Source organism: Felis catus, chromosome B1 (genome assembly GCF_018350175.1).
Source record: "Felis catus isolate Fca126 chromosome B1, F.catus_Fca126_mat1.0, whole genome shotgun sequence".
Lineage (NCBI taxonomy): Eukaryota > Metazoa > Chordata > Mammalia > Carnivora > Felidae > Felis > Felis catus.
The window spans coordinates 109,319,952-109,344,932 of record NC_058371.1 but is presented as its reverse complement, the minus strand read 5'-3'; the positions used below and the strand labels follow the sequence as shown (position 1 = coordinate 109,344,932).

The 24,981-nt window shown below is 37.4% G+C and overlaps 1 protein-coding gene and 1 long non-coding RNA gene across 2 annotated transcripts in view; one reads left to right on the top strand and one right to left on the bottom strand.

Annotated features, from left to right (window-relative positions):
• Positions 1-2,559, top strand: part of LOC123384974 — a 28,809-nt gene extending 26,250 nt beyond the window's left edge. Inside the window, exon 3 of the long non-coding RNA XR_006596846.1 lies at positions 2,329-2,559. This is a non-coding gene — a long non-coding RNA (uncharacterized LOC123384974). The remainder of the gene's footprint in view (positions 1-2,328) is intronic.
• Positions 1-24,981, bottom strand: part of ARSJ (arylsulfatase family member J) — an 82,583-nt gene that overhangs the window by 42,336 nt on the left and 15,266 nt on the right. The window lies entirely within an intron of this gene.

Genomic DNA, 24,981 nt, shown 5'->3' with positions numbered 1-24,981 from the left:
GAGCTCAGAGGTTAGCCCATGAGGAAAAAATGTAGCATGAAAATTATTTTAATGATTTGAATTATAGCTGTTTTGTTTTCCTGTACAATGGTTTCTAGGTTCTTATTTTCTTTTCCAAAACATAGTTATGATATTTTTAATTATAGAAAATTTATTAATATTGTAATAACAGTTAAAAGTTACTTATGCAATTTAAAATTTAATATAATTAGGGGCGTCTAGGTGGCTCAGTTGGTTAAGCATCTGATTTCAGCTCAGGTCATGATCTCACGGTTGTGAGTTCAAGCCCCACATTCGGCTCTGTGCTGACAGCTTGGAGCCTGGAGCCTGCTTCAGATTCTGTGTCTCCCTCTCTCTCTCTGCCCCTTCCCCACATGTGCTCTCTCTCTCTCTCTCTCAAAAATAAATAAACATTAAAAATAATAAAAGTTAATATAATTAAATTTTCATATATAAGAGATGAGACATCAGCAAAATGAGTGGTATGTAACATTTGATGATTACACACTAAAAGAAACTGATGACTATCACTTCTCCATAAACTATGTGGAAAGCATTTGATTTTTATTTTTGTCAATAAGATATTTTGACATATATCCAAAATTTTCAAATTTTGATGTTTAGGTAATTTCATTATGATTTACAGGCGAAAAATAGGTTTTACTTTACCCAGTAGAGAATAAAGTGCCTTGCCAGTTAAACAAAGAAATTATACAAACTGTGTTTTACAAGATACTTAATAAATTTTACTTTTTGCATTCGATCATTTAGCTTGAGATACTTGGTACTTTCTTTAGAGAAGTGTAATATGGTAAAACATATGACCAAATATATCTGGATATAGAGTATTTTCTTTAAGTAAAGTACTTGGAAAGTAAGTCTTTAAACTTTGTATCTGATGAAAATATATTAAAATATAATATATTGAATATCTTAAGCTGAAGGAGTTTGAGAAAACAGCAGAAGCATGAAGCACCCCTTCCTAAAAAGCAGGAGATAAACCTTCCATGTGAAAGTTTCTCTCCCTGCACCAGGAGGAAGAAAGGCATCCTAATCACCAGAGACAAGGAATTTAGAGCTAAGAAAGCTGTGTAAAGAAACCTTGTTACTTGTTCACCATTCTTCACAAATTTATTGTTTCTTTGTGTAAAAAGCATTAAAAGCTTTTTGCTCTGGTTACTTCCTTGGGTCTTGTGAAGGAAATCTTCCATGTACGTGTAAAACTTCAATAGAATTTGAACGCTTTTCTCTTGTTAATCTGTCTTATGTCAGCTTACTTCTGAGACAGAGTCATAGATCCAAAGAGGGTGGAGGAGAACTTTTCCTTTCCTACAGAAATAATAAGCTTGTGAGTCATTTATGGCTTCACTCTACTGTCTTATCCATATGAGCCCGGGTAAGGAATTGTCGAAATTTATATTCTTTCATAACTACAGATCGGTAAACACAAATCGTTTACAATCACCAAGAAATTTAAACCAGGAAAGACTTTAAAAATTATTACTCTTTTCTTCAGAAACCCCCTTATAGTTAACAAAGATTTGGGCATTCCCTCGAACCCTAAAGCTATATGAAATGTCATATTTTATACCATGTAGGCAGTTTTATCTATTTTAAAGCCAAACACTTATACTTTAGTTGCAAGCATGCTGCATTCTAGCATTTTTTCCAAGCATGTTGTTAATGTTATCCTTAGACCCTTGTTTTTCATTGTGCTTTACGGATTTTTTCTATCTATGTCTAGGCAATCATATATTAGAACCACATTCTAAGGCACACACAAAAATTAAAGCACATACCAGAAAACACAACAGTTCTATCACCACAGAAGCACAAAGAGTACACTACAGTTCTTCGTCACAGATGAGCTGGATTTAGCCATTCCACATCCTCTCCTAGGCTTCTTAGATGGTATTTGGCTTTGCTCTTAGAATTTCCTTTTCTTTCTTTCTTCCTTCCTTCCTTCCTTCCTTCCTTCCTTCCTTCCTTCCTTCCTTCCTTCCTTCCTTTCTTTCTTTCTTTCTTTCTTTCTTTCTCTTTCTTTCTTTCTTTCTCTTTCTTTCTTTCTTTCTTTCCTCTTCTTTTCTTTTTTTCTTTCTCTCTTTCTTTTAAAACTTTTATTTTTAAATAATCTCTGTACCCAACACAGGGCTCAAACTCACAACCCAAGATCAAGAGTTTTACATGCTCTACTGGCTGAGCAAGCCAGGCACCCTTGCTCTTGGAATTTTCTCTATCTCTTCATTGCAACACATGCTCAAAGAGTTTCTTAAAGTCCATCTTTAAGAAATGTGCTACCTCACCAATAGCACGTTTTTTTCTGTCTAGAATTGAAGATGCAGTGATACCAGAGACCATCATTTCCCTTTCTGCTTGATTTTCATCAAAGGAAGAAAAGGAAGTGCATGGATGGAAGTTAAGGAAGCACACACTAGAATCTGTCATTTCTTTCTTCTTTTTTAAAAAAAAATTTTTTAATGTTTATTTTTGAGAGAGAGAGAGAGGCAGAACATGAGTTGGGGAGGAGCGGAGAGAGAGAGAGGAGACACAGAATCGGAAGCAGGCTCAAGGCTCTGCACTGTCGGCAGAGAGCCTAACGCAGGGCTTGAACCCACAAACCGCAAGACCATGACCTGAGCCAAAGTCAGACGCTTAATCGACTGAGCCACCCAGGTGCCCCTAGAATCTGCCATTTCTGAACGAAACTCAAGATCTGCACACACTGAACAATACTGGTATTCAACAGCCCCCACCTTTATTGCACAGGCATTTACTGATGGTCCATTCACTGTCCAACTGAAAAATAGACAGGAATCGAAAAATCTGAGTGTTATTGAGGATCTACCCCATGCCAGTCCTTGTGCTAAGGGGTTTTACCTCCTTCTTCTTGTTTTCTCCTCATAATTACCCCATGGGATACATATATCAGTGTCATTTTAAATATGGAGAAATGGAGGCATGAAGAGATGAAGCTGATGGTCTCATCACTAATAAGACACTTTTGCAATCTACACTCTGCTCCATATATATATATCGTATTAGCTCCTGACACCATCAGGCAACCCTGCACAGCAGAAGTAGATTCTTGTTATGAAGGTTCACAGCCTCTCTTCCACTTGATGTTAAAGACTCTTTGGAGGAAAAGAAAAGAGAGGTGTGGAGATTTTTTTTTTCCCTAGGTTTTCCCAACTTTTAATCTGGGAATGGAGTCAGACACTGTAAATGCCAAGACTCTAAGGACCCAGAGTAACACATGCTATACGATGCAAACTGCATGGTTTCTCAGGCCATAAAAATAAGTTCTAGTAAAATGTACTGAAAAGTCATTACATATGAGCAGCAATATTGGGCCATCTGAATGGAGAAACCTGCTTCTGAAGGAGCAGCTTCTCCATTTCCCTCCCTTGGAAGAGATTTCAGCTGTCTAGAGCTGCCGTGAAGGAAATCCATCACAAAGGAAGAAGGACGTTTCTGTTCTACACCCCCTCCCATTCTTTTTATGCTCCCCCAAAGCTGCTTCCCACTGTACCCTCATGGTGCCTTACTGCCAGCTGGTGAAGGGGAAGCAATTCCTAGTACAGCAGAGGTGGGAGACAGCAGCCAGTTGAACCCTGGACCCGGCAGTGTGGTTTGGCAATAAGGAAACAACTCAAGAGAAACATAGGAATGGGACACTTGATCCTTCTGCTGAGACACACCATGAGACAACTGTGAGATAAATCCTGAAAGAAAGAGAGAAAAAGAGGGAGGAACGGAGAGAAGGAAAGAGAGTGAGAACTGATTTTGCTTCAAAAGGGCTGCAAATTCTGAAGTTATATAAATTCTGCTTGGTTCTGTAATATGAATATCGAAACATTGCACATAAGCTCCTTAGGCTTATGATAAAGTGTGTTCTTTATTTTCATAGTCGCCAAATATAAAGCTTTACCTATTAAGAGACTATGCTTTTCTGATTATACCATAACTGGGGATAGGAATGGGAGTTATTTTCTCTGGAGTCTGTTCTGAGACAGCATCTTACTTTTTTTTTTTTTTAAATTTTTCAATGTTTATTTTTATTTTTGAGACAGAGAGAGAGACAGAGCATGAATGGGGGAGGGCCAGAGAGAGAGGAAGACACAGAATCTGAAGCAGGCTCCAGGCTCTGAGCTGTCAGCACAGAGCCTGACGCGGGGCTCAAACTCACAGACCGTGAGATCATGACCTGAGCCGAAGTCGGACGCTTAACCGACTGAGCCACCCAGGCGCCCCAGCATCTTACTCTTAAAGAAATCTGCATACAGTTGAAACACTGGCATACTGCTTTGGCCATGATATCCTGTAATTCTGTTTATGACGCTGCCTTGTCCAACTTTGTACAAGTTTGGGAGGAGGGATTGGAGAGCAAAAGAAAACAAAGGTTTCTGTATTTGAAGACAGAAATGTAAAAAGAGAGAAAGGAAACAGAATCATAAAAGTTAAAGATTTACAAGAAAGGCATTAGACACCCCAAACAGTAAAGCTATAAAGAGGCATACTTGTTTCTTAGTCCTACGGCTTTTTCTAGAACACTTCCAGTGCAGGGAGTTCAATTTCTCACCAGACAGCTCATTTTGTTTCTGAAGAGTTTGCTAATAGAAGGTTCTTATTTGGATTGATCCAGCCTCTACTTGTCTGGAATCTTAATAAACGCAGCATCTCCTCTACATTACAGTTCTCCTAATACGTGAAGACAGCTACCATGTTTCTGAGTCATCTCAGCTATTTCAGCCAATCCTCACGCCCTGCAGTTGCCAGATCTCCTTGGCACATGCTTCAGTTTGTCAGTGTCCCTCTTAAAATCTGGCACTTTAAACTGAACATCCTACGCCAGATGCGGTATGAAGAGTGCAAAATTCAGTGGGACTATTCCTTTCCTTGATCTGAACTCTACACTTTATTAGGACTCACGTTAGCTTATTTGGCAGTCATCACACTGTTGGCACAGGGTGAGCCTGCCGGCAGCTAAAGCCCTATGTTACCGGTTTTGTGTTGTTCTTTTTTTTTTTTTTCTTTCACTTATACTTTTCTTAAGCCAGGTTTCCTTCATCTGTAGCAGAACGGTTTAATTTGTGAATCGGCACAGAGAATTTTCCACTTCTTGATGTTTTCTCTCATTCTTCCTGCCATTTAGAGACCCAGAAGATACTTGATTTTGTCATCCAACACGTTAGCTATTCCTCCTCTGTCAATTTTGGCAATAGATGTCTTCATGTGAATCACATGTTAAAGATTTTGAGGGGACAGCGCTAACTCAGATCAAAGCCTTATAAAATGTTACTGGAGACCTGCCCTCAGGCTAACTTTTGATTTAGTACTCAGTTCACTTTGAATGGCTCATTCAACTTTTTACTTACCACTCAATCTAATTTTTTGTTTATTAAAAAGGATTGCATTTTCTATGAGCTTTGCTGAAACTGAGATAGAGTATATCCATAACTTCCCCTGATATTGGCATGCTAAAAGAAAAGTAAATGATATTTTGGGGGCATGATTTCTTCTCAATGAATCTAAGGTAGATTCTAATGATCACTGATTCCTTTACTAAATTACTGAATAAAAATCATTTCCTAGTCAAGTAGAATTTTTTTATCAGGGCACTATAATCAACTAACTGGTCTTTTTTTGTTGTTGTTGACACTGAGATCCTACACATCTTCAATATTGTGACACCTTCTCTTTTCAGGAGTCTTCTATGGCTGCTTTTCAGTTTTTTCACACACATGTTAATGTTTAAAATATGGAATGTAATTTAACCCACTGTGGCTTCTCAATTCTGCTGACTGTTCTTACAGTCTTTTAACCCAGGTAAACAAATGCTTCAGCACAAGGATAAACCACCAAATGAGATAGTGTGGAAAGCAATCACTAGAGGGCAATAAAGGGCTAAGAAATAGTTACTAAAGTGAGTGACAGCTGGTTAGAAGGACCAAGAGACCTATAGGCTAGAGAAGGCCAGCCCTCTGCAGGAGAGGCAAATCTCTTAGGCTTATCCAAAAATTCCAGTTTAGATAACGGTTCACATAAGAACTGGGATAGAACTGGGACACAATCAAGAGGGATCAGCCAGTCAGCAATCAGCTGGAGGACACAGCAATGACATTTTTAGGAGGTTTGATATCAGTGTCAGAAAATAGCTTTGACACTGGGAGTCTTGGTATCATTGTAGACGTCTATCTTGAAAGCTAAGATCAAAATAGCATGGATTCAGGGGTGCCTGGGTGGCTCAGTTGGTTGAACATCCAACTCTTGATTTCGGCTCAGGTCATGATCTCACAGTTCAGAGATCAAGTCCGCTGTGTTGGGTTCTGTGCTGACAGTGCAGAGCCTGCTTGGGATTCTCTCCCTCTCTCTTTGTCCCTCCCTGAGTCCTGCACACGCATGTGCATTCTCTCTCAAAAAAAAAAAAAAAAAAAAAAAAAAGAAAAGAAAAAAAGAAAGAAAAAAGAGAGAAAGACAATACAAAACAAAAGAAAAGAAAGAAGTAGCACAGATTTAGCAATAATAGCTACAATTTATTGAGTACTATATATCTAGCAATAAGCCAACAATATATCTCTCATTCTTGGAACAACCTTTGGAAAATAACAGTGTCCCTGCTTTATAAAAAGGAAACTAAGGATTAAGAAACTGAAGTGACAGACCTAGTATCTAGAGTGAGGTCTGTTCAGGGTTGTTCTTTCTATGCTCAAAGATTATAGGGTATCCTGATTCAGTAAATTAGAACTCTGGGAAGATGGCGTGGAAAAAGCTTGTGACAACTGGCTTTAAAGTCTTGGCCATCTCTCTTAAAATTTGTGGAGAGTAGACACATCTCATTTACTTCTTAAGCTACTATTTCCTAATAATCATATTTCATCAATCCTTCAGTTTGAAGTTCATTCTGCTTTCTAAAAAGGATGCAAACAAAATACATTCCATTTCCTTTAATTTTTTTATTTTATTTGTTTTATTTTTTTGAAAGAGAAAAAACACACACAATCGAGCGTGAATGGTAGTGGGGGCAGAGAGACAGGGAGAGAATCTTAAGCAGGCTCCACGTTCAGCACGGAACCAACGCGGGACTCAATCTTGTGACTCTGGGATCATGACTTGAGCCAAAATCAAGAGTTGGATGCTTACAGAGCTACCTAAGAACCCCTCTATTTTTGTTAAAGTCTTGAGACAACTCTCTCCCTCCCCTGACCGTGCTCTCTCTCTCTCTCAAAATTAAACATTAAAAAAATTTTTTCTTTAAGTCTTGAGACAAATATATACTTTGTAAACATAACATATGGCTTTTTTTGTTCAGTATGATGGATTTAAGACCAATGTCATGCAGTGAAAATCCTTAGCAATAATTTGAATTTCAAACAACAACTGCACCTTTTTGCCCCCAATACTGGCCATACATATGTGGCACCAGATCAGCCTAGTGAAAATGCTAACTAATTAATTAAGGGAGAAAATATTCTAAAGGGAAAGGAAAAAAAAAAGATTTTCAATTTTGGTATCTGTAAAATAAAAAAAAATGATCAGTGCTAGCACAAGAAAAGAATTTTAAAAGTGCTGAATGTTAAATCAGTCAGATAAAGTGCTCTGGGGAAAAAAAAGTATCAGAAAGTTAGCAGAAGCAAATAAGGTCACTGATATCAAAGATGTCTGACATAAGTCTGAATAAAATTGTTTCAAGAAATGTGAGATTCAAAAAGGCAACATTTCTAAATATATTAGAAGCATTCTAGAATGTGGTATAGGCCTAAGTGAGTATGGTTCTTTATAGCTTTTATTGTTCTGGGTTTCTGATAGCTTTCTCAGACAAGAAGTAATTAAAATAATATATTACCACCAAAATCTATTTTAGGCCTCTGAAGGGATGCCCTCTGGTTTCCTGGAGTCACTGACATCCCATTAGATATGCAAATATATCCAATACATAGTGACTCTAGGGAAATCTATTAGCCACGGTGCCCCTCCTCTTTGCCTCCCTCCTTCCCAGTGTATATATAAAATATTCTCGGCAGTTAACACAGAATTTTCATTAAAATTAACATATAACGTTTCCATAGTAGCTTTCTCTGATCTTTAAAAAAATATAATCTGCAAGGAGTATGACATAGAACAAAATTTTAGGCATATGTTATTGTTTATGTTTTCATTCTTTACGAAGATACATGTTTTAAATACTTGTAAAAGAAAATAAATGAAACGTTTATTTCAAATTCTGCCTCAAACAAAATACCTAGGAAGCACTGCTTCCAAAACTAAAATATCTCCCTTCATTTCATTTAGAGTTAAACATAGATTGTACTTTAGAAGTCCACATCTATCTCCTTTAACGCTCTTTGCACAAACTGTTCCTGGGACAAAGATTTCTGCAGTTATTATAGGCATTTTTTGATGTATGGGTATTGCCAATAGGTGGGAATTTATCTCTTAGCAGCGAGACAGATGAAGCCAGATCACACTGGGCAGTGAGCCACCAAAGGCCCACTTGCTGAAAATAGAGCCATGCCTTTTAAATTTGCACTGTTTCCAAGAGGTCTATGGGTATTCAGCCCCCAAAACCCAGGAGCCAGATGTCTGGAACCTCTTAGGAATGATTTCCAATTTGTTGTAATGCAGTAATGCTTCCCCTTTGCTATTGTCTGTGCATTTATCTGTCTTGTGTTATTTTGGTCCCATTCTTTACCCCGACAAACAGAGCTGTGTTCTTTTTTATTCCTCTTCTCAATTTCATGACTGTTTTCTTTAGCATATGTGAGCACACAGCATCTGTTTCTGAGTCTATGCCAGATGGATGAACCTAATTATTGGAGAAATCTGAGGAAAGGGAGATCAAGGTACTTTTAACACAGGAAGGAGATAATGGAAGGGTAGAACCAAAATCCAGAGACACTCGTCGGAAACACAGTAAACTGCTTCTCAAAGTTTTGCCAGATCCAGTGACGCTGGATACATCTTGCTTGAGAAAGTCTTTGAGCAGTGTGGTAGATGCAGGATACTTATCTCTCCCTCCCCCACATTCTCATTAGAGCCTATCAAAATAAGTAGTCAGACTGCTTACTATCAACATATTAACTCAACCAATTCATCAACTTCTTTTAGGTCCTAAATCTACATGGACTCGTGGTAATCTAAATGATTACATAATTAAACAGGAAATTCCAGAAAAGACTATCAACAGAATTACTAAATTAAATTACTTGGAAGCCCAGGTTCCATGCCATCCTGCAGGGGTTGTGTCATAGTTTTTATTATAACAGAAAGCACAAGGATGCAGTCTGTTTGGTATTTTCAAGCACCAAATTCATATGGGTACAGCTTGATTAAATACTATGAAAATAACAATGGCTAACATCTGTATAGTGCTTTCTTGTCTACACATTGCTTTGTTTAACCTTGATAAGCATTGTCATCCTCATTTATAGATAAGGAAACTGAGGCTTAAGGAGGAAGGCTTAAGGAAGTCATTACGATTCCATAGCAAAAGACAGTATTTTTAGCTATAATTTTTGATTCTAAAATGAGTTTTTTAATTCCAAATCTAGTGTGAGCTCTACTATGGTATGCTGCCTCTCTTTGAAACATTTTAACAAATTCTCCATTGCGGAAACAATAATGTGATTATACTTTCTAATGGGACTTTTAGAAATTGCTGTCTTTTAGTATGTTCCAACTATAGGTGCTATGGTCTAATAATTCATGAAGATAATATTTCTGAGCCATTCATACTATGGAAACAGTGTTTTTAAGATTTTTTTAATGTTTATTTATTTTTGAGAGAGAGAGAGAGAGATTGAGCGAGCAGGAGTTGGGGGAGGGGCAGAGAGAGAGGGAGACTCAGAATCCGAAGCAGGTTCCAGGCTCTGGGGTGTCAGCACAGAGCCCCACTTGGGGCTGGAACTCACTCACCTCGAGATCATGACCTGAGCTGAAGTCAGATGCTTAACCAGCTGAGCCACCCAGGAGGCCCTGGAATCAGTGTTTTTAAACTGAAAATTTTTAAGTATTATTAAAATTTATTAAACAGTTCTACTTGGTTCCACTGGTGACAAAATATTTTTTCTATGTATTGAATTTTGCAGTTTGGGTAGACAGCAGCCATAGAAAAAGACTACAACCTCACTGAAGGATCCTCATGGGTACGGACACATGCTCTACACAAGTGGGCCAACAAATCATGAAAAATGTAATGCCTCAGGACACAGAGCACTGACTTAAAACAAAATGTGTTAACGTAAAGTTTCAAGGCACACTAACTTTGATCACCATTAATTAAGGTGCTGTCCCAATTATCAGTGTTTCTAGACTAAAGATAAAAGTTATATATTCATTTAGATGAGGGAAAAATAGATACCATGTGTTTATATGATATAATTGCCATAGCAGTTAACATGTTTTCATGTTAAGCATGTTTGAGCTCACACTTCAAAAAAAAAAAATTTAAAAAGCCTGAAATGTTTCTGTAGTAAAATATTCAAGAAAAGTTGAAGACAGTTGTCTCAAACTTTAAAGCAAGTATATTCACTCTAGTTTGGAGCTAAATGTGAAAATATTTGGTTGAAATAGGGACTAGGTTTATAAAGTACTGAGTAGCTAAAATAAGAATGCTATTTTTTAATCATTTGCAAATGGAAATTCAATAATCTTTAAAAATATTTTAAGTTTATTTATTTGAGAGTGAGAGTGAGAGAGAACAGGGGAGGGGCAGAGAGAGAGAGAGAGAGAGAGAGAGAGAGAGAGAGAGAGAGAGAGAGTCTCAAGGAGGCTCCATGCTGTCGGTGCAGAGACCCACACGGGGCTCAAACTCACAAACCATGAGATTGTGACCTGAGCTGAAATCAAGAGTCTCACAGTTAACAGACTGAGCCACCCAGGGACACCAATAATTCAATAATTTTAACGAAACAAAGAGTGCAATTAACAGATCTCTTTATAGATTTTGATCTTGTCCAGAGGCCAAAATAAATGTACTCTTCAGTCCTTATCAACCCCCTGATGGTAGTGCACAGCTGCCTTCATGAAAGGTCTGTAAATGACCTAAGAGCTGCCTTTTTATGATATTGCCCTAACTTTACCAAATTCTTCCACTAATGCACTGGGATCAGGGGCAGGGCCCCATACTCACCAGCTGGCCAGTGTTAGATGCATAATCTATGGAGGCTCCTGGAGCCTGAAATGACCCATGGTGGTGTTCCCTGCACTTAAATACTTGGGTTAGGCTCCAGGAAGCAGTGGGGAAGCCTGCCTTGGAAACATGGGGAGTCAGACTGCATTTGTGCAGGTGTATTAGTCTACATTTTACAGTAGGGTTTGAGGGGCAAAATTCACTTCTGTGGACCAGCTCCCCTTGACCTAGCCCAAAATGCAAGTAGAGAAAGCAAATTCTACTCTATCCTGGGAGACACGCTATCCTTTACTCTGGGAGGCTGTGGCCCTCTGCCTCAGCCTGACTGAAATACTGACAGCTACAAAAATCATTTTGGAACCTAAATTAGATCATGTCACACTTCCGCTCAAAACCTTTCAGCAGCATCTCCTCACTCATAGGTTAAGTTTCAGAGTCTCTACCATGAGCTGCAAGACGGACTCCATCTCTGTTCTCATTTCCCACCATGCTCTGCTCATTCACTCCACACCAGCTTACTGCCCACTTCTCAAACATGCCAAGCCGGCTCCAATCCCAGGACCTTTGCTACTGTTGTTTCCTCCACCTACACTAATTGCTTCCTTTCATTCAGGTTGCAAATGTGTCCTCTTCACAGACACCTTTCCAGAGTGCCCTATAGAAATAGGGCAATTCCTCTCATTCTCTTTTTCCTGAAGTTGCTTTATTTTTCTTCATAGTATCTACCACTTCTTGGCATTGTATCATCATTTTATCAATGTAAGCATTAGGTACAAGAGTACCATTTTATAGGTTAAAAAAGCCCAAATATCAAGAATTTAATGTAGTAGATATACATGCAAGCTTTTTATCTTCACTGATAAATTTTTCCTCTATGTGAAAATATTTCATGTAAGTTACATGCAATGCTGGTTGGATTATTCTGTTTTATCTATTCTAATCTACACTGTTTAAGTCAGGAGATGAGCTAGTGCCACAAATCTTTTGTGTGTGTGTGTGTCATAAAAATGCAGTTATTATACATAAACTATAATACAAATTTATCGTTATACAACATTATATAATTTATGAAAACTAGTTTGCTAAAATTTACTTCACATCAAGCTCTTATTCCATGTGTAACCCAATCATGATGAAACAGAAAAACACTCCACAAAAACAAAAGCTCAAGGAAATCAAGGCCAAGGAATGAATTAAGGCATTTATAAGTTATGAAAATGACAGCTTGTAAGTATTCCAATTCCACTGAATATGGGGAAGGACAGAAGAAGCCTAACTGGAATTTAAAATCGGTTATAAAGGAAAACTTTCCTACCCATGTGGTTGAAAGTAACCATGACTTTTTTAAATCAAAGGAGGTTTTGGAATTTTTTTCCCTAGATTTTTTTTTTTTTGAATGAAAAATTTTCCCTTTTGGGGATTGTTCAGCTATGATGTAACTCCAAACTCAACATAAGCAAATGGACTGTATCCAAATGTACCACAGAAGGAAGTAAAACTTATTTTCTAATTATTCTAGGATAATAATACATATTACTTATGAGAAGACAAAGGAGATGATTCAACCTCTGCTTATTATATCCTAATATTAATTGGAAAATTAATATATTAAGGAAATATAGCAAATAATTTATGATATTTAATTTCTATTTACATAGTTTATAATATATAAAATTAATAGGTTCAATCAGGAAGGACAAAACAATTTTATAAATGTAAAAGATTTGATTTGAAAATTATGGTAGAGGTATAAGGCAACTGTTTTCAACAGGATATATTAATAGTCAAACCTGACTGGATATAAAATATCTAAAAAATATACAGCATGTATTTATGCTTCTTTGACGATTGTACTCAAATGGTAGTTGTTTGGTTTACATTCTGATAATAATTTCTTTTTCCCTTTGTATTCTTTGTCTTTATATTTCTAACTGACTTGACATAAGCTGTACTTTAAGCAGCTAGAACCAAGATATAAACTATTACCAAGTATTCATTGAATTCCATATGTTTACCAAGACTAGATGAATAGTAGATGGGGCAAGTTAATAAAATAGACATGTATTGAAATATAATTTTTCAAACCAGCACTGGGGAAGTTGAATATTTATCCAGCTATATGCCCAAGCTAAAAAAAAATAATACAGTATTTAATTTCTTTGTCTAAAAATATAAGAATAATACTGGGGATAGACCTTGTACGGATTTTGAAAGAAAGTAAGGCAAAGCCTTCTTTATGAAAACATAGATTTAGAATAAAAAATTAACATTCAAATAATTCATAATAATAAAGGAGGCTCTGGGGTGGCTGGGTGGCTCAGTCAATTAAGCGTCTGACTCCGGATTTCAGCTTAGGTCATGACCTCATGGTTCATGAGATTGAGTCCCACATTCAGCTCTGTGCTAACAGTGCACAGAGCCTGCTTGGGATTCCCTCTCTCCTTCTCTCTCAATGCCCCTCCCGTGCTTGTGCTCACTCACTCTCTCTCTCTCAAAATAAATAAACATTTTTAAAAAAATAATAAAGGAGCCTCCCCTTCTTACAGGATGTGATTAATATATTGTTCCCTTAGAATACAAAGAGTTAATTACTAGTCATTTAAAAGAAAAAATAAAGAGAAGGGGCTGTAAGATGTTAAAAGTGAAAATACTAAGAAATATTACAAATATGTTAGAAATCAGTAGGAACACACATTCACTTAATATTTATTGACTGTTTACTATAGGCCATGTAAGCTAGGTACAGGCTGAATTTCAACTTATAAGACAAGGCCTATGCCTTTGACGAGCTCAGAGTGCAATGGAGAATACGGCAATGAGTGCTATAGTACCGGTAAGTATAAATAAAATCTACGAATAAAAAAAAGAGAAACCCGTCCACAGGAATAAGCAAAGGAAGTAAAATTGGACTTGAGTTCTGAAGGATAAATCACATATAAACAGAATGAGAAAGGAGTGAAGAACACCTCAAAAGGGATGGCCTGTGGAAAGGCAAAGAGATATGTAGAAGAGGTAAGTTCATGGAATGGTGACATATCAGTGTTCACAGATTACAGGGTACTTGGAAGGGCAGTGAGAAATTAGACCAGAAAGAGTGAGGGACTGGTTTGTAAAGGCTCTTTTATGCCAAAGTGCGGGCTCCACATTGTCGAGAGCACTATCTTACAGGTTATTCACAAAGATAATTCCAGTGGCTTATGGAAGGGAAAATGATGGAAAGAAGAGACAGGTGGTAGTGGACCATTTCACAGGCAATTGCAATTGTACAGGCAAGATGTATGTTGTAAATTAGAGAATCATTTTACTTTAGAATAATTACTGTTTTAGTAGTTGTGGGAAGATCGTAAATATGAAATGTTTTGATGCAAAGCTAGATTTGGGGAGGAGGGTCTTGAGGAAGATTTCACTACATAGTAAGTTAATAGCAATAAAGGCTTCAATGTGATGTCTGATGCCTTGGGATAGTGACGGTTCTTTTATATTCAGCTCTCCAAAAGGTATTACCACAATTTCATTTACATATTTTTATTAACATCCTTAAACACTAGGGGTTTATTCTTTATAAAAAAGTTAAGGGGCGCCTGGGTGAGCATCCAACTTTGGCTCAGGTCATGATCTTGTAGATTGTGGGTTCCAGCCCCAGGTCGGGCTCTGCACTGACAGCTCAGAGCCTGGAGCCTGCTTCAGATTCTGTCTCCCTCTCTCTCTGCCCCTCCCCCACTCTTGCTCCCTCTCTCTCTGTTTCAAAAATAAAACATTAAAAAAAGTTTTAAAAAGTCAATTTCAGAGACCTCTCTGAAGAAAAGAACACAAAAACAAATCCTTCATAAGTGCAAAACTAATAAGCAATACATTTTATTGGAAAAATAAAATCTAAAATTAAGTGGACTAGCCATTTATTTGAGAATATCAATGGGTCTTTAAAGTTCTTCTGCAACAAATGTGACTATTAGTTTCATTGAGAAGGAAAATTTTAAATTAATCTTTCCAGGATAGAACACTGAAAAAACAAAACCCAACAACTCCAAACCTTCTCTCTACTGTTGAGCACACAACTATAAACACAAATACACAACATATGTTTCCATAGTTCACGGCCACTGATTTATTTGTATATTAAACACAGTGGTTTCCATCTCTTGTGTTTCTTACATAAATAAATAAATAAATAAATAAATAAATAAATAAATAACAGTAACTTACAAGAAGGACTCCCAATCACATGTGAGAAAAAAACTTAGAAGTCAGAATTTCATCTATAAGGCTTGTATCTTTTAATTTTAGGATGCAATGGAAGTCTTAAAACTTTCATGGATAAATAACAAAATCAGTCAACACACAGACTTCCTAAGACATCCTTTCTGGATAATATCTTCTAAGTTAGCATTCAGTGATTACCATTCTATGTTCCATGCTAAGATGATCAAGGAAAACACTTCATATTGAGTGACATACACAAGTGCAGCAAATCTTTTTAAATATGCATGTTGTTTTGGGAACCTTTTTAAAAGGAACGGTAAGCCAGCATATGGAAAGTTATAAATGGGGCCCAAGTCCACCTGGAATCTAATTAGAGATGCCTTCCAGCTGTTGCCACTGCCTGGAGCCTCTATTTCCTCTTACTCTTTTCTTCCAAAATACCATGGAAAAGAAACTGAACAACAGTTCTCCTGAGGCAACGTGAAGAGTGAGGTGGTTTGGTGAAAAAAGAGATGAAAAATCAGCTACCTTATTGAATGTCCCTGTACATAAAGCATTACTCTATGAAAATCCAGGGAGAGAGTTATAGAGGCAAAATTAGCATTAAAAAAATTATGCACATAACCAGTAGCACAGTGTTATCAATGCTATGACTAAAGATAGAATGCAGTCTAAGGTTTCCCTGTGTGTAGAGAAATTAAGAAATCCATTCATTATTTTTCTTTTCATACTATATTCCCCAAACCAGAAACCTGTGATAATTATAGAACCTCTATAAACTGTTCACTTTGACAGATATCAGACCCTACCTCATAGATTGCATATATTTTTTCTCTATGGATGTTAACCTGAATATTTTATTGTTGGCTATAATATATATATATATATATATATATATATATATATATATATATATAAAATGTATACATAACAGAGCTTAAGGCTCTCTCTCTCTGTATAATGTATGCATAACAGAGCTTAATGCAAGGAGGATTTGGAGAAAGACAGACATTGGTCTGGATCTTCTAGGACAAATAAGATTGCAAAGAGGCTAAGAGAAGAGGGTAATTGTGATAAAAATTTACCGCTTGCATTTGTTTAAAGATTTACTTTCCCTTTATTTTCCGCTATTTTCTGCTAATTCCCCTTTATTTTCTGTTATACCTTCACCAACATCTTCAAGCACATGTCTTGAAAATACCCTCTCTTTGACCCTGCTGCTTTTTAAATCAACAGAACACTTCCCTCTTGCCTTTGTTTCAAAGTCAAACTCCTCTCACAGTTTCCACCAGTCTCTCCATTTCTACTTCTACTCCACTGGCCCTTTTGGTAACCCTGTCAGAATCAAAGCCATTTGTGGTTTTAGTTGTTGTTGGTTTGTTTGTTTTTATGGTAGGGGGGGGAGGGTGATAAAAATGTCTTCCTTCTTAAAATAGCAACTTAAAAGCACTATAAAATTTTTTAATAATAACTAAAACTATCTAAAAAGAACATTTCTTTTCAGGCAAATGTTAAACTAAGTAATCAGCTTCACATTGCTGCAGACAGCTTTGTGAGTGGCTCACACAGAACATAAACTTCTTAAGTCAACAGCACACTGAGAGGGGAAATAATTTCTGTTCACCCTCAGTCCAGTGTTCTGTTCTGTTAACAGCTCTACTTCTAAATATGCATGACATTTCCTTTAAAAAAAAAAGTCTTCTGTTTCATGTTTCAAATGCACAGACTAATTCTGATCTAGTGAATTGATTCTCTAATATTGAATCATTCTGGCAAAACATGAGTCAGAGTAATAAAGCTTTCTGAGACAGCTAGCTATTAAAATATTAGGCACATATGTGAACCTGTGAACAACTTCACAGTCTCAAAAGGGACAGAATTTTAGCTTTTATAAGAGACCAGGGTAATAGAGAAACAGCACTTTATTATTTTCATGTCTTATATTTTCTAAATTTCAACATTTACTAGAAGAACCTCAGTTTGCTATCATTTTTTTTATTTTTACAGGGTTTATAATGATCATGTGTGGAATTTGAAAAAAAATTTACAAACACTTCCTATGTTTCGGTTTATATTTATTTACCATGTTTTTATTTTAATCATCATTTTTTAGACCATTTGGCAACTACAGTGGGATGACAATGATGTGGGATTAACTGTGTCACCAGAATGTCTTTATATGGTTGCATATAATCAAAAGTCATTTGGTTTCTGAAAAACAGAATGCAAATACAAAGACAAATAGTGCAGTTTAAAGTCAGAATATTCACAACTTCGTATTTTGATTAATGTCTACTTTGGTTAACGTTAGGTAATCTACCTGCCACCCAAAGAGAGCTTTCCTGAAAGTCTTCCAGTTTTTCCTCATTTCATTTCAAGCTATGTTCATTTGGGAATTCAGTAATGTCCATTCTATCGCTGATTATCTCTTGAAATTTTGTTCTTTTTTTTCCAATCTTATTGTTATTATTATGTCTTTCCAGCTTCTCATTTCTTACCTAGATAGTTTCCTACTGATTTCCCTGCTACAGAAAGAGAGATGATAACAAGGTAGTGGAGTCAGAGTCGGCATTTTATAGACTATGCATAGAAGGAGGACACATTTTAAGTGTTAGTTCTCAATAACTGTTGTGCAACAGGCTTACCTATGACTTAGTTATAGAATAATAGTCTCCTTGTACTCTCTTTTGCTCTCTTGGGCTATTGAAATGGTATTTTTTTTTAATTTTTTTTTCAGCGTTTTTATTTATTTTTGGGACAGAGAGAGACAGAGCATGAACAGGGGAGGGGCAGAGAGAGAGGGAGACACAGAATCAGAAACAGGCTCCAGGCTCCGAGCCATCAGCCCAGAGCCTGACGCGGGGCTCGAACTCACGGACCGCGAGATTGTGACCTGGCTGAAGTCGGACGCTTAACCGACTGCGCCACCCAGACGCCCCTGAAATGGTATTTGATGACAAGAAAAAAAAACTGAAAGTCTGATATTACCTAGGATGTCTTCTCCACTGTACAGATATTGTTTTTTTATTATTATTTTCCACATGCATCCATGTACCTGTATTTGAATATTAACATCTTTCATGCCTCTGCATTGTAGCATTACAATACCTTAAGATTATTAGTAACTGCCTCATCTTTAAAAACTATGATCAATTCTTTAAAAGAATCATGACAAACATCATGATTTGTAAAATAAAATATGTTGTAATCAAAGCATTTACTTATAAAAGATGTATTTAAGAGATTGGAAGCTTTTTGTTGCTGCTGCTATGTCAGTATTTTTACATTTTGTAACTTGATGCCTATATTCTCTATCCTTTTTTTAAGTTTATTTATTTTGAGAGAGAGAGAGAGAAAGCAAGTGGTGGAGGGGCAGAGAGAGAACCCCAAGCAGGCTCCCCATTGCAAGCACAGAGCCTGATGTGGGGCTCGAACTAGTAAACCGTGAGACCATGACCTGAGCCAAAGTTGAATGCTTAACCAACCAAGCCACCCAGGTGCTCCCTATATTCTCTATTCTTGAGATTGACTGCATTTGTCAACACTATTTATTTAAGCATTAAGTCAGTAATGTATCTGTAATGTATCTTCCCTGACCTGTTAGAAAATCAATCACAGAGTAAATAAAATATGCCTAAGTGTTTCAAACCATGACCCAGGAACCCTGAAGATTGGGCAAAGAGGCCCTGAGCCTACCTTACAAGGAAGAGTTTGAGGCTAGGAACCTCCACCAGACTCTCTACTTTCTCATCTGTTTCATATATATTTTCCATCAAGACTTGAGTAAAAAGTTCCACAACAGAAAAAGGGTTTGTAAGTCACAGAACAAGTTTCAGGCCCAACACGGAAATAAATCACTTTACATGTGGCAGAGAAACCTGTGGACTGGCCAGCTCCTCGAGGTCAAACAGAAGCCCAGGGACAAAGCAAGGACTGTATGGCTCCTGCATAGACAGCCAGAGGCATGATACCCTAGCCCCACTCCAGGGGCCCAGAAAGACCTCAGCACTTGGGAAGTGAGGTAACCCTTAGAGGACAGGACAACATGGCTTCACTAAAGTTTCCCACAAAGATTTAAAATTAAGGGATTTTGAGAAGAAATTTGAGATGGTAAAAGATTCTTGAGATTCAGTGTTCTTCAAAAAAATTTTTTGAAAATTTCTTTTGCATCGGCATACAATTTTTTTTTACAGTTCTTGTGCTTAAAAATCCAAGAAAGGGAAAGTTTGGGCTCACTGTTATATGAGATGGAAGGTGGACCTTGTGATCACAATATGAGGTGGGTAGGTGAGGTGAATAAATGCCCTGAAACAAATATTCATCTCATTAAAGCTTGTTTCGGGATCTGCACAGTGTATCCCAGAAAACAACACAGAAACCAGCATCAGTGACACAACTTACCCAAGGTGGTTCATAAATTGTCTAGAGAACAATTTTACTAATTCGGAGAACAAAAAGAAGAGATTGCCAATGTGGAAAAGTTTGTTTATATAAGTGTTTTCTAAAAATAAAAGCAGATGTTCTATTTTTAGCCATTTTTAAACTAAGGAACAAAATGGGCACAGCTCAAATTAAAAAAAAAAGTTCTTAACAGAAGTAGATCCTTAAACATTATAACTCTATAAATACAGGTGCAGAACCAACCACCAACTACCACTCTTTAGCCTTGACATGAATCCAAGAGAAAGGGAGGTGTGCGTGTGTGTGTGTGTGTGTGTGTGTGTGTGCGCGCGTGTGTGTGTGTACACTTGGTATTTAATCTGTCTCAAGTAGCAGCATTTTCAGTGTAATAGCAATAGAGAGGAATGTTGAGTTTATACATTGGTTGTTCTTGTCTGTTTCCTTTTTTCAGCAACCATCTGAGCAATTCTAATAATGTGTAGTGTTTGTGTCTACATGTCTGAGGAGGTGAAGTGATGGGATTGGTGAATTCGCCTAGTTAATGCTATGCTGGGTGACTTGGGGACCAAACAAGCCCCTGTTCTTGCTCTGACACAGCTGCCTTCTCCACATTCACCCATACTCTGTCTTTCCTTTGAAATATTTGTGAGTGGCTGAGCCAGAACTCAAATACAGATTTTTTTATTTTTTATTTTTTTTATGAAATTTATTGTCAAATTCCATACAACACCTAGTGCTCATCCCAACAGGTCCCCTCCTCAATGCCCATCACCCACTTTCCCCTCCCCCACCCACCCCCATCTCAGTTTTTAAGAGTCTCTTATGGTTCGCTTCCTTCCCTCTCTGTAACTTTTTTTTCCCCCCTTCCCCTCCCCCCCTGGTCTTCTGTTGAGTTTCTCAGAATCCACATATGAGTGAAAACATATGGTATCTGTCTTTCTCTGCCTGACTTATTTCACTTAGCGTAACACTTTCCAGTTCCATCCACGTTACTACAAATGGCCAGATTTCATTATTTCTCATTGCCAAGTAGTATTCCATTGTATATATAAATCACATCTTCTTTATCCATTCGTCAGTTGATGGACATTTAGGCTCTTTCCATAATTTGGCTATTGTTGAGAGTGCTGCTATGACCATTGGGGTACAAGTGCCCCTATGCATCAGCACTCCTGTATCCCTTAGGTAAATTCCTAGCAGTGCTATTGCTGGGTCATAGGGTAGGTCTATTTTTAATTTTTTGAGGAACCTCCACACTTTTCCAGAGCAGCTGCACCAATTTTCATTCCCACTAACAGTGCAAGAGGGTTCTCATTTCTCCACATCCCCTCCAGCATCTATAGTCTCCTGATTTGTTCATTTTAGCTACCCTCACCGGTATGAGGTGATATCAGAGTGTGGTTTTGATTTGTATTTCCCTGATGATGAGTGATGTTGAGCATCTTTTCATATGCCTGTTGGCCATCTGGATATCTTCTTTAGAAAAGTGTCTATTCATGTCTTCTGCCCATTTCTTCACTGGATTATTTGTTTTTCGGGTATAGAGTTTGGTGACTTCTTCATAGATTTTGGATACTAGCCCTTCATCCAATATGTCATTTGCAAATATCTTTTCCCATTCTGTTGGTTGCCTTTTAGTTTTGTTGATTGTTTCCTTTGCAGTGCAGAAGCTTTTCATCTTCATGAGGTCCCAATAGTTCATTTTTGCTTCTAATTCCTTTGCCTTTGGACATGTGTCAAGAAAGAAATTGCTGCGGCTGAGGTCAGAGAGATTTTTTCCTGCTTTCTCCTCTAGGGTTTTGATGGTTTCCTGTCTCACATTCAGGTCCTTCATCCATTTTGACTTTATCTTTGTGAATGGTGTAAGAAAGTGGTCTAGTTTCATTCTTCTGCATGTTGCTGTCCAGTTTTCCCAGCACCACTTGCTGAAGAGACTGTCTTTATTCCATTGGATATTCTTTCCTGCTTTGTCAAAGATTAGTTGGCCATACTTTTGTGGGTCCAATTCTGGAGTCTCTATTCTATTCCATTGGTCTATGTGTCTGTTTTTTGTGCCAATATCATGCCGTCTTGATGATTACAGCTTTGTAGTAGAGGCTAAAGCCTGGGATTGTGATGCCTCTCACTTTGGTCTTCTTCTTCAATATTACTTTGGCTCTTTGGGGTCTTTTGTGGTTCCATACAAACTTTAGGATTGCTTGTTCTAGCTTGGAGAAGAATGCTAGTGCAATTTCGATTGGGGTTGCATTGAATGTGTAGATTGCTTTGGGTAGTATTGGCATTTTGACAATATTTATTCTTCCAACCCATGAGCACAGAATGTTTTTCCGTTTCTTTATATCTTCTTCAATTTCCTTCATAAGCTTTCTATAGTTTTCAGCATACAGATCTTTTACATCTTTGGCCAGGTTTATTCCTAGGTGTTTTATTCTTCTTGGTGCAATTGTGAACGGGATCAGTTTCTTTATTTGTCTTTCTGTTGCTTCATTATTAGTGTATAAGAATGCAACTGGTTTCTGTACATTGATTTTGTATTCTGCGACTTTGCTGAATTCATGTATCAGTTCTAGCAGACTTCTGGTGGAGTCTATCGGGTTTTCCATGTATAATATCATGTCATCTGCAAAAGGTGAAAGTGTGACTTCATCTTTGCCAATTTTGATGCCTTTAATTTCCTTTGGTTGTCTGATTGCTGATGCTAGCACTTCCAACACTATGTTAAATAACAGTGGTGAGAGTGGACATCCCTGTCGTATTCCTGATCTCAGGGAGAAAGCTCTCAGTTTTTCCCCATTGAGGATGATGTTAGCTGTGGGCTTTTCATAAATGGCTTTTATGATGTTTAAGTACGTTCCCTCTATCCTGACTTTCTTGAGGGTTTTTATTAAGAAAGGATGCTGAATTTTGTCAAATGCTTTTCCTGCATCGATTGACAGGATCATATGGTTCTTATCTTTTCTTTTATTAATGTGATGTATCATGTTGATTGATTTGCGAATGTTAAACCAGCCCTGAAGCCCAGGAATGATCCCACTTGATCATGGTGAATAATTCTTTTTATATGCTGTTGAGTTTGATTTGCTAGTATCTTATTGAGAATTTTTGCATCCATATTCATCAGGGATATTGGCCTGTAGTTCTCTTTTTTTGCTGTGTCTCTGTCTGGTTTGGTCAAATACAGGTCTTTTAACCCCACCTACTATGTTCTTTTCCCTCCACTGTACTACTCAATGAAAAAATATATATGTTATAGCACTCCCTCAAACTATAAAAACTCAGAGAGGCAGAAAAGAAGGGAGAAACAAAGGCTCTAATTTATTGGTGGGCTTTGAAGTGTAAAATGTAATTGCCAAAGGCATTCCTGTAATTTGTAATGGGTAGTAACTTTACCTTCTTGAGGGAACACACTTTTTTTCCCTGCTGATAGCAGAATGAATGACCTTGAAGTTGTCCTTGACTCCTCTTTTTCTTCCTAACCCATCTGTAGTCCATAAAAGAATTTTATGTGGAACATACTCAGAATCCACTGCTTTCCATCACCCATCTCCACAGCCCACAATCTCTCTACAGGCTAACAGATGATCTCTTTACCAGGTATTCCTGCTGCAAACCTTACCTCCACAATCTATCCTCAACAAAAGCACCAAAGCAATTCAGTTAAAACTAAGCTAGGTTAGGTCACCCCTCTTCTCTAAGCCTTTCAGTAGCTCCCATTTTGCTCAGAGTGGAAGTCTTTTTCCTGTCCTGGTCTTCACTGCACTACACAGTCTGGCTCCTTTAATGACCTTGACCCCACTTCCTCCTACTCTTCCCTGTTCTCCCTCTGATTGATCTAGGTAGATGAGTTCTTAATGGAACCTGAACAAAGGTGTTCCTACCACAGGTCTTACGCATTTACTGTTGTGTCTGCCCAGAGCATCAATATACTAGACTCCCTCCTTCACTTCATTTCTTAATGAAGCCTTCCGTGACCTCCATAATATTGCCCTCTTAACTCCCATCCCCTTTCTTGCTACATTTTCCTTCACAGAGCATATCATCCTCTGGTATACTATATATTTTACTTACTTGTTTCTCCTTGCACTAAAATATATATGTCACAAGAACAGGGATTTTTATAGGGTGTGTTGAATGATATGTTTCCCAGTGCCTAGAACAGTAGCTGGCAAAGAGTAGGTGCTCAATATTGAATGAATGAATGAATGATGAATGAATCTCAGGGAAATAAAAACAAGAAGCTCAATTAAGTTAAGGGTGATTACCTCAGGAACCATTAACTGGTAATGGAAACTTCATGAAAGCTTACACGTGAGTGTGATGAGGTAGTCAAAGTATAGTTTTCTCCTCTACAGAACTTCTAAGGGTTTACATTTAATCTTGGGAGACTCCTTTGTAAGACTAAGAAATATTAACATTCCCTTTCCTCATAGATTTGTGGTGAGGCTTAACATTTGTCTTAAAAAAAAAACCTTAAGTTTAAATCATTTATTTATTTTGTTTTGTTATTTTGGCATCTGTGATCATTCAGAGCCACATCAGAAAAGAGATCTGAGAAGTTCTATTGTTAAAACCAAATCACTGAATTATTTTAGCAAATGTGAGACTACTGAACCAAATGGTCTGATTTCATTTAAAGGTAAATGATGACAGTGAATTCTTCAGCTAATTCAGACTAGCTACAACATTTTTAAGAATTAGGATATACCTGAACTTATCCTGAAACTGAGGCAAATTAGATAAAATTCTTAATTTACTGATTTAAAGGAGACCTCAAAATAAATGTCCATTTTCTCTAAGTCGGCATTGTGGTAGAAAGGTTCTAAAAGAGAACAATGTGCTAAAATATCTTTATTTCCTAGCACTTTTAATTTCATGATTCAGTTCTCAGAAATTCAATTGCTTTTGCTCTTGTGCCAGTTGCTTTGCCCAAAATTGGAATCTTTTTATCATCCACTTTGTGGGAGAGCAGAAGCGCATTAATAGAGAAGCTGTCTCTTCCAAGAGCCAGATCTATGTGACCTGAAACAAGCCTTCAACTTTAGAGGATGTAAAGAAAGCCTCAAGAATTAACTGTGCTTGCTAGTCGGATGGTATTTAAACAGGCTTGTGCATATAGTGGGTGCTAAATAGTGGCAAAAAAGAAAGAAGTAAAGATGGCAATAAACAGGGGCGCCTGGGTGGACCAGTTGGTTACGTGTCCAACTTCTGCTCAGGTCATGATCTCATGGTTCGTGGGTTCCAGGCCCACTTCA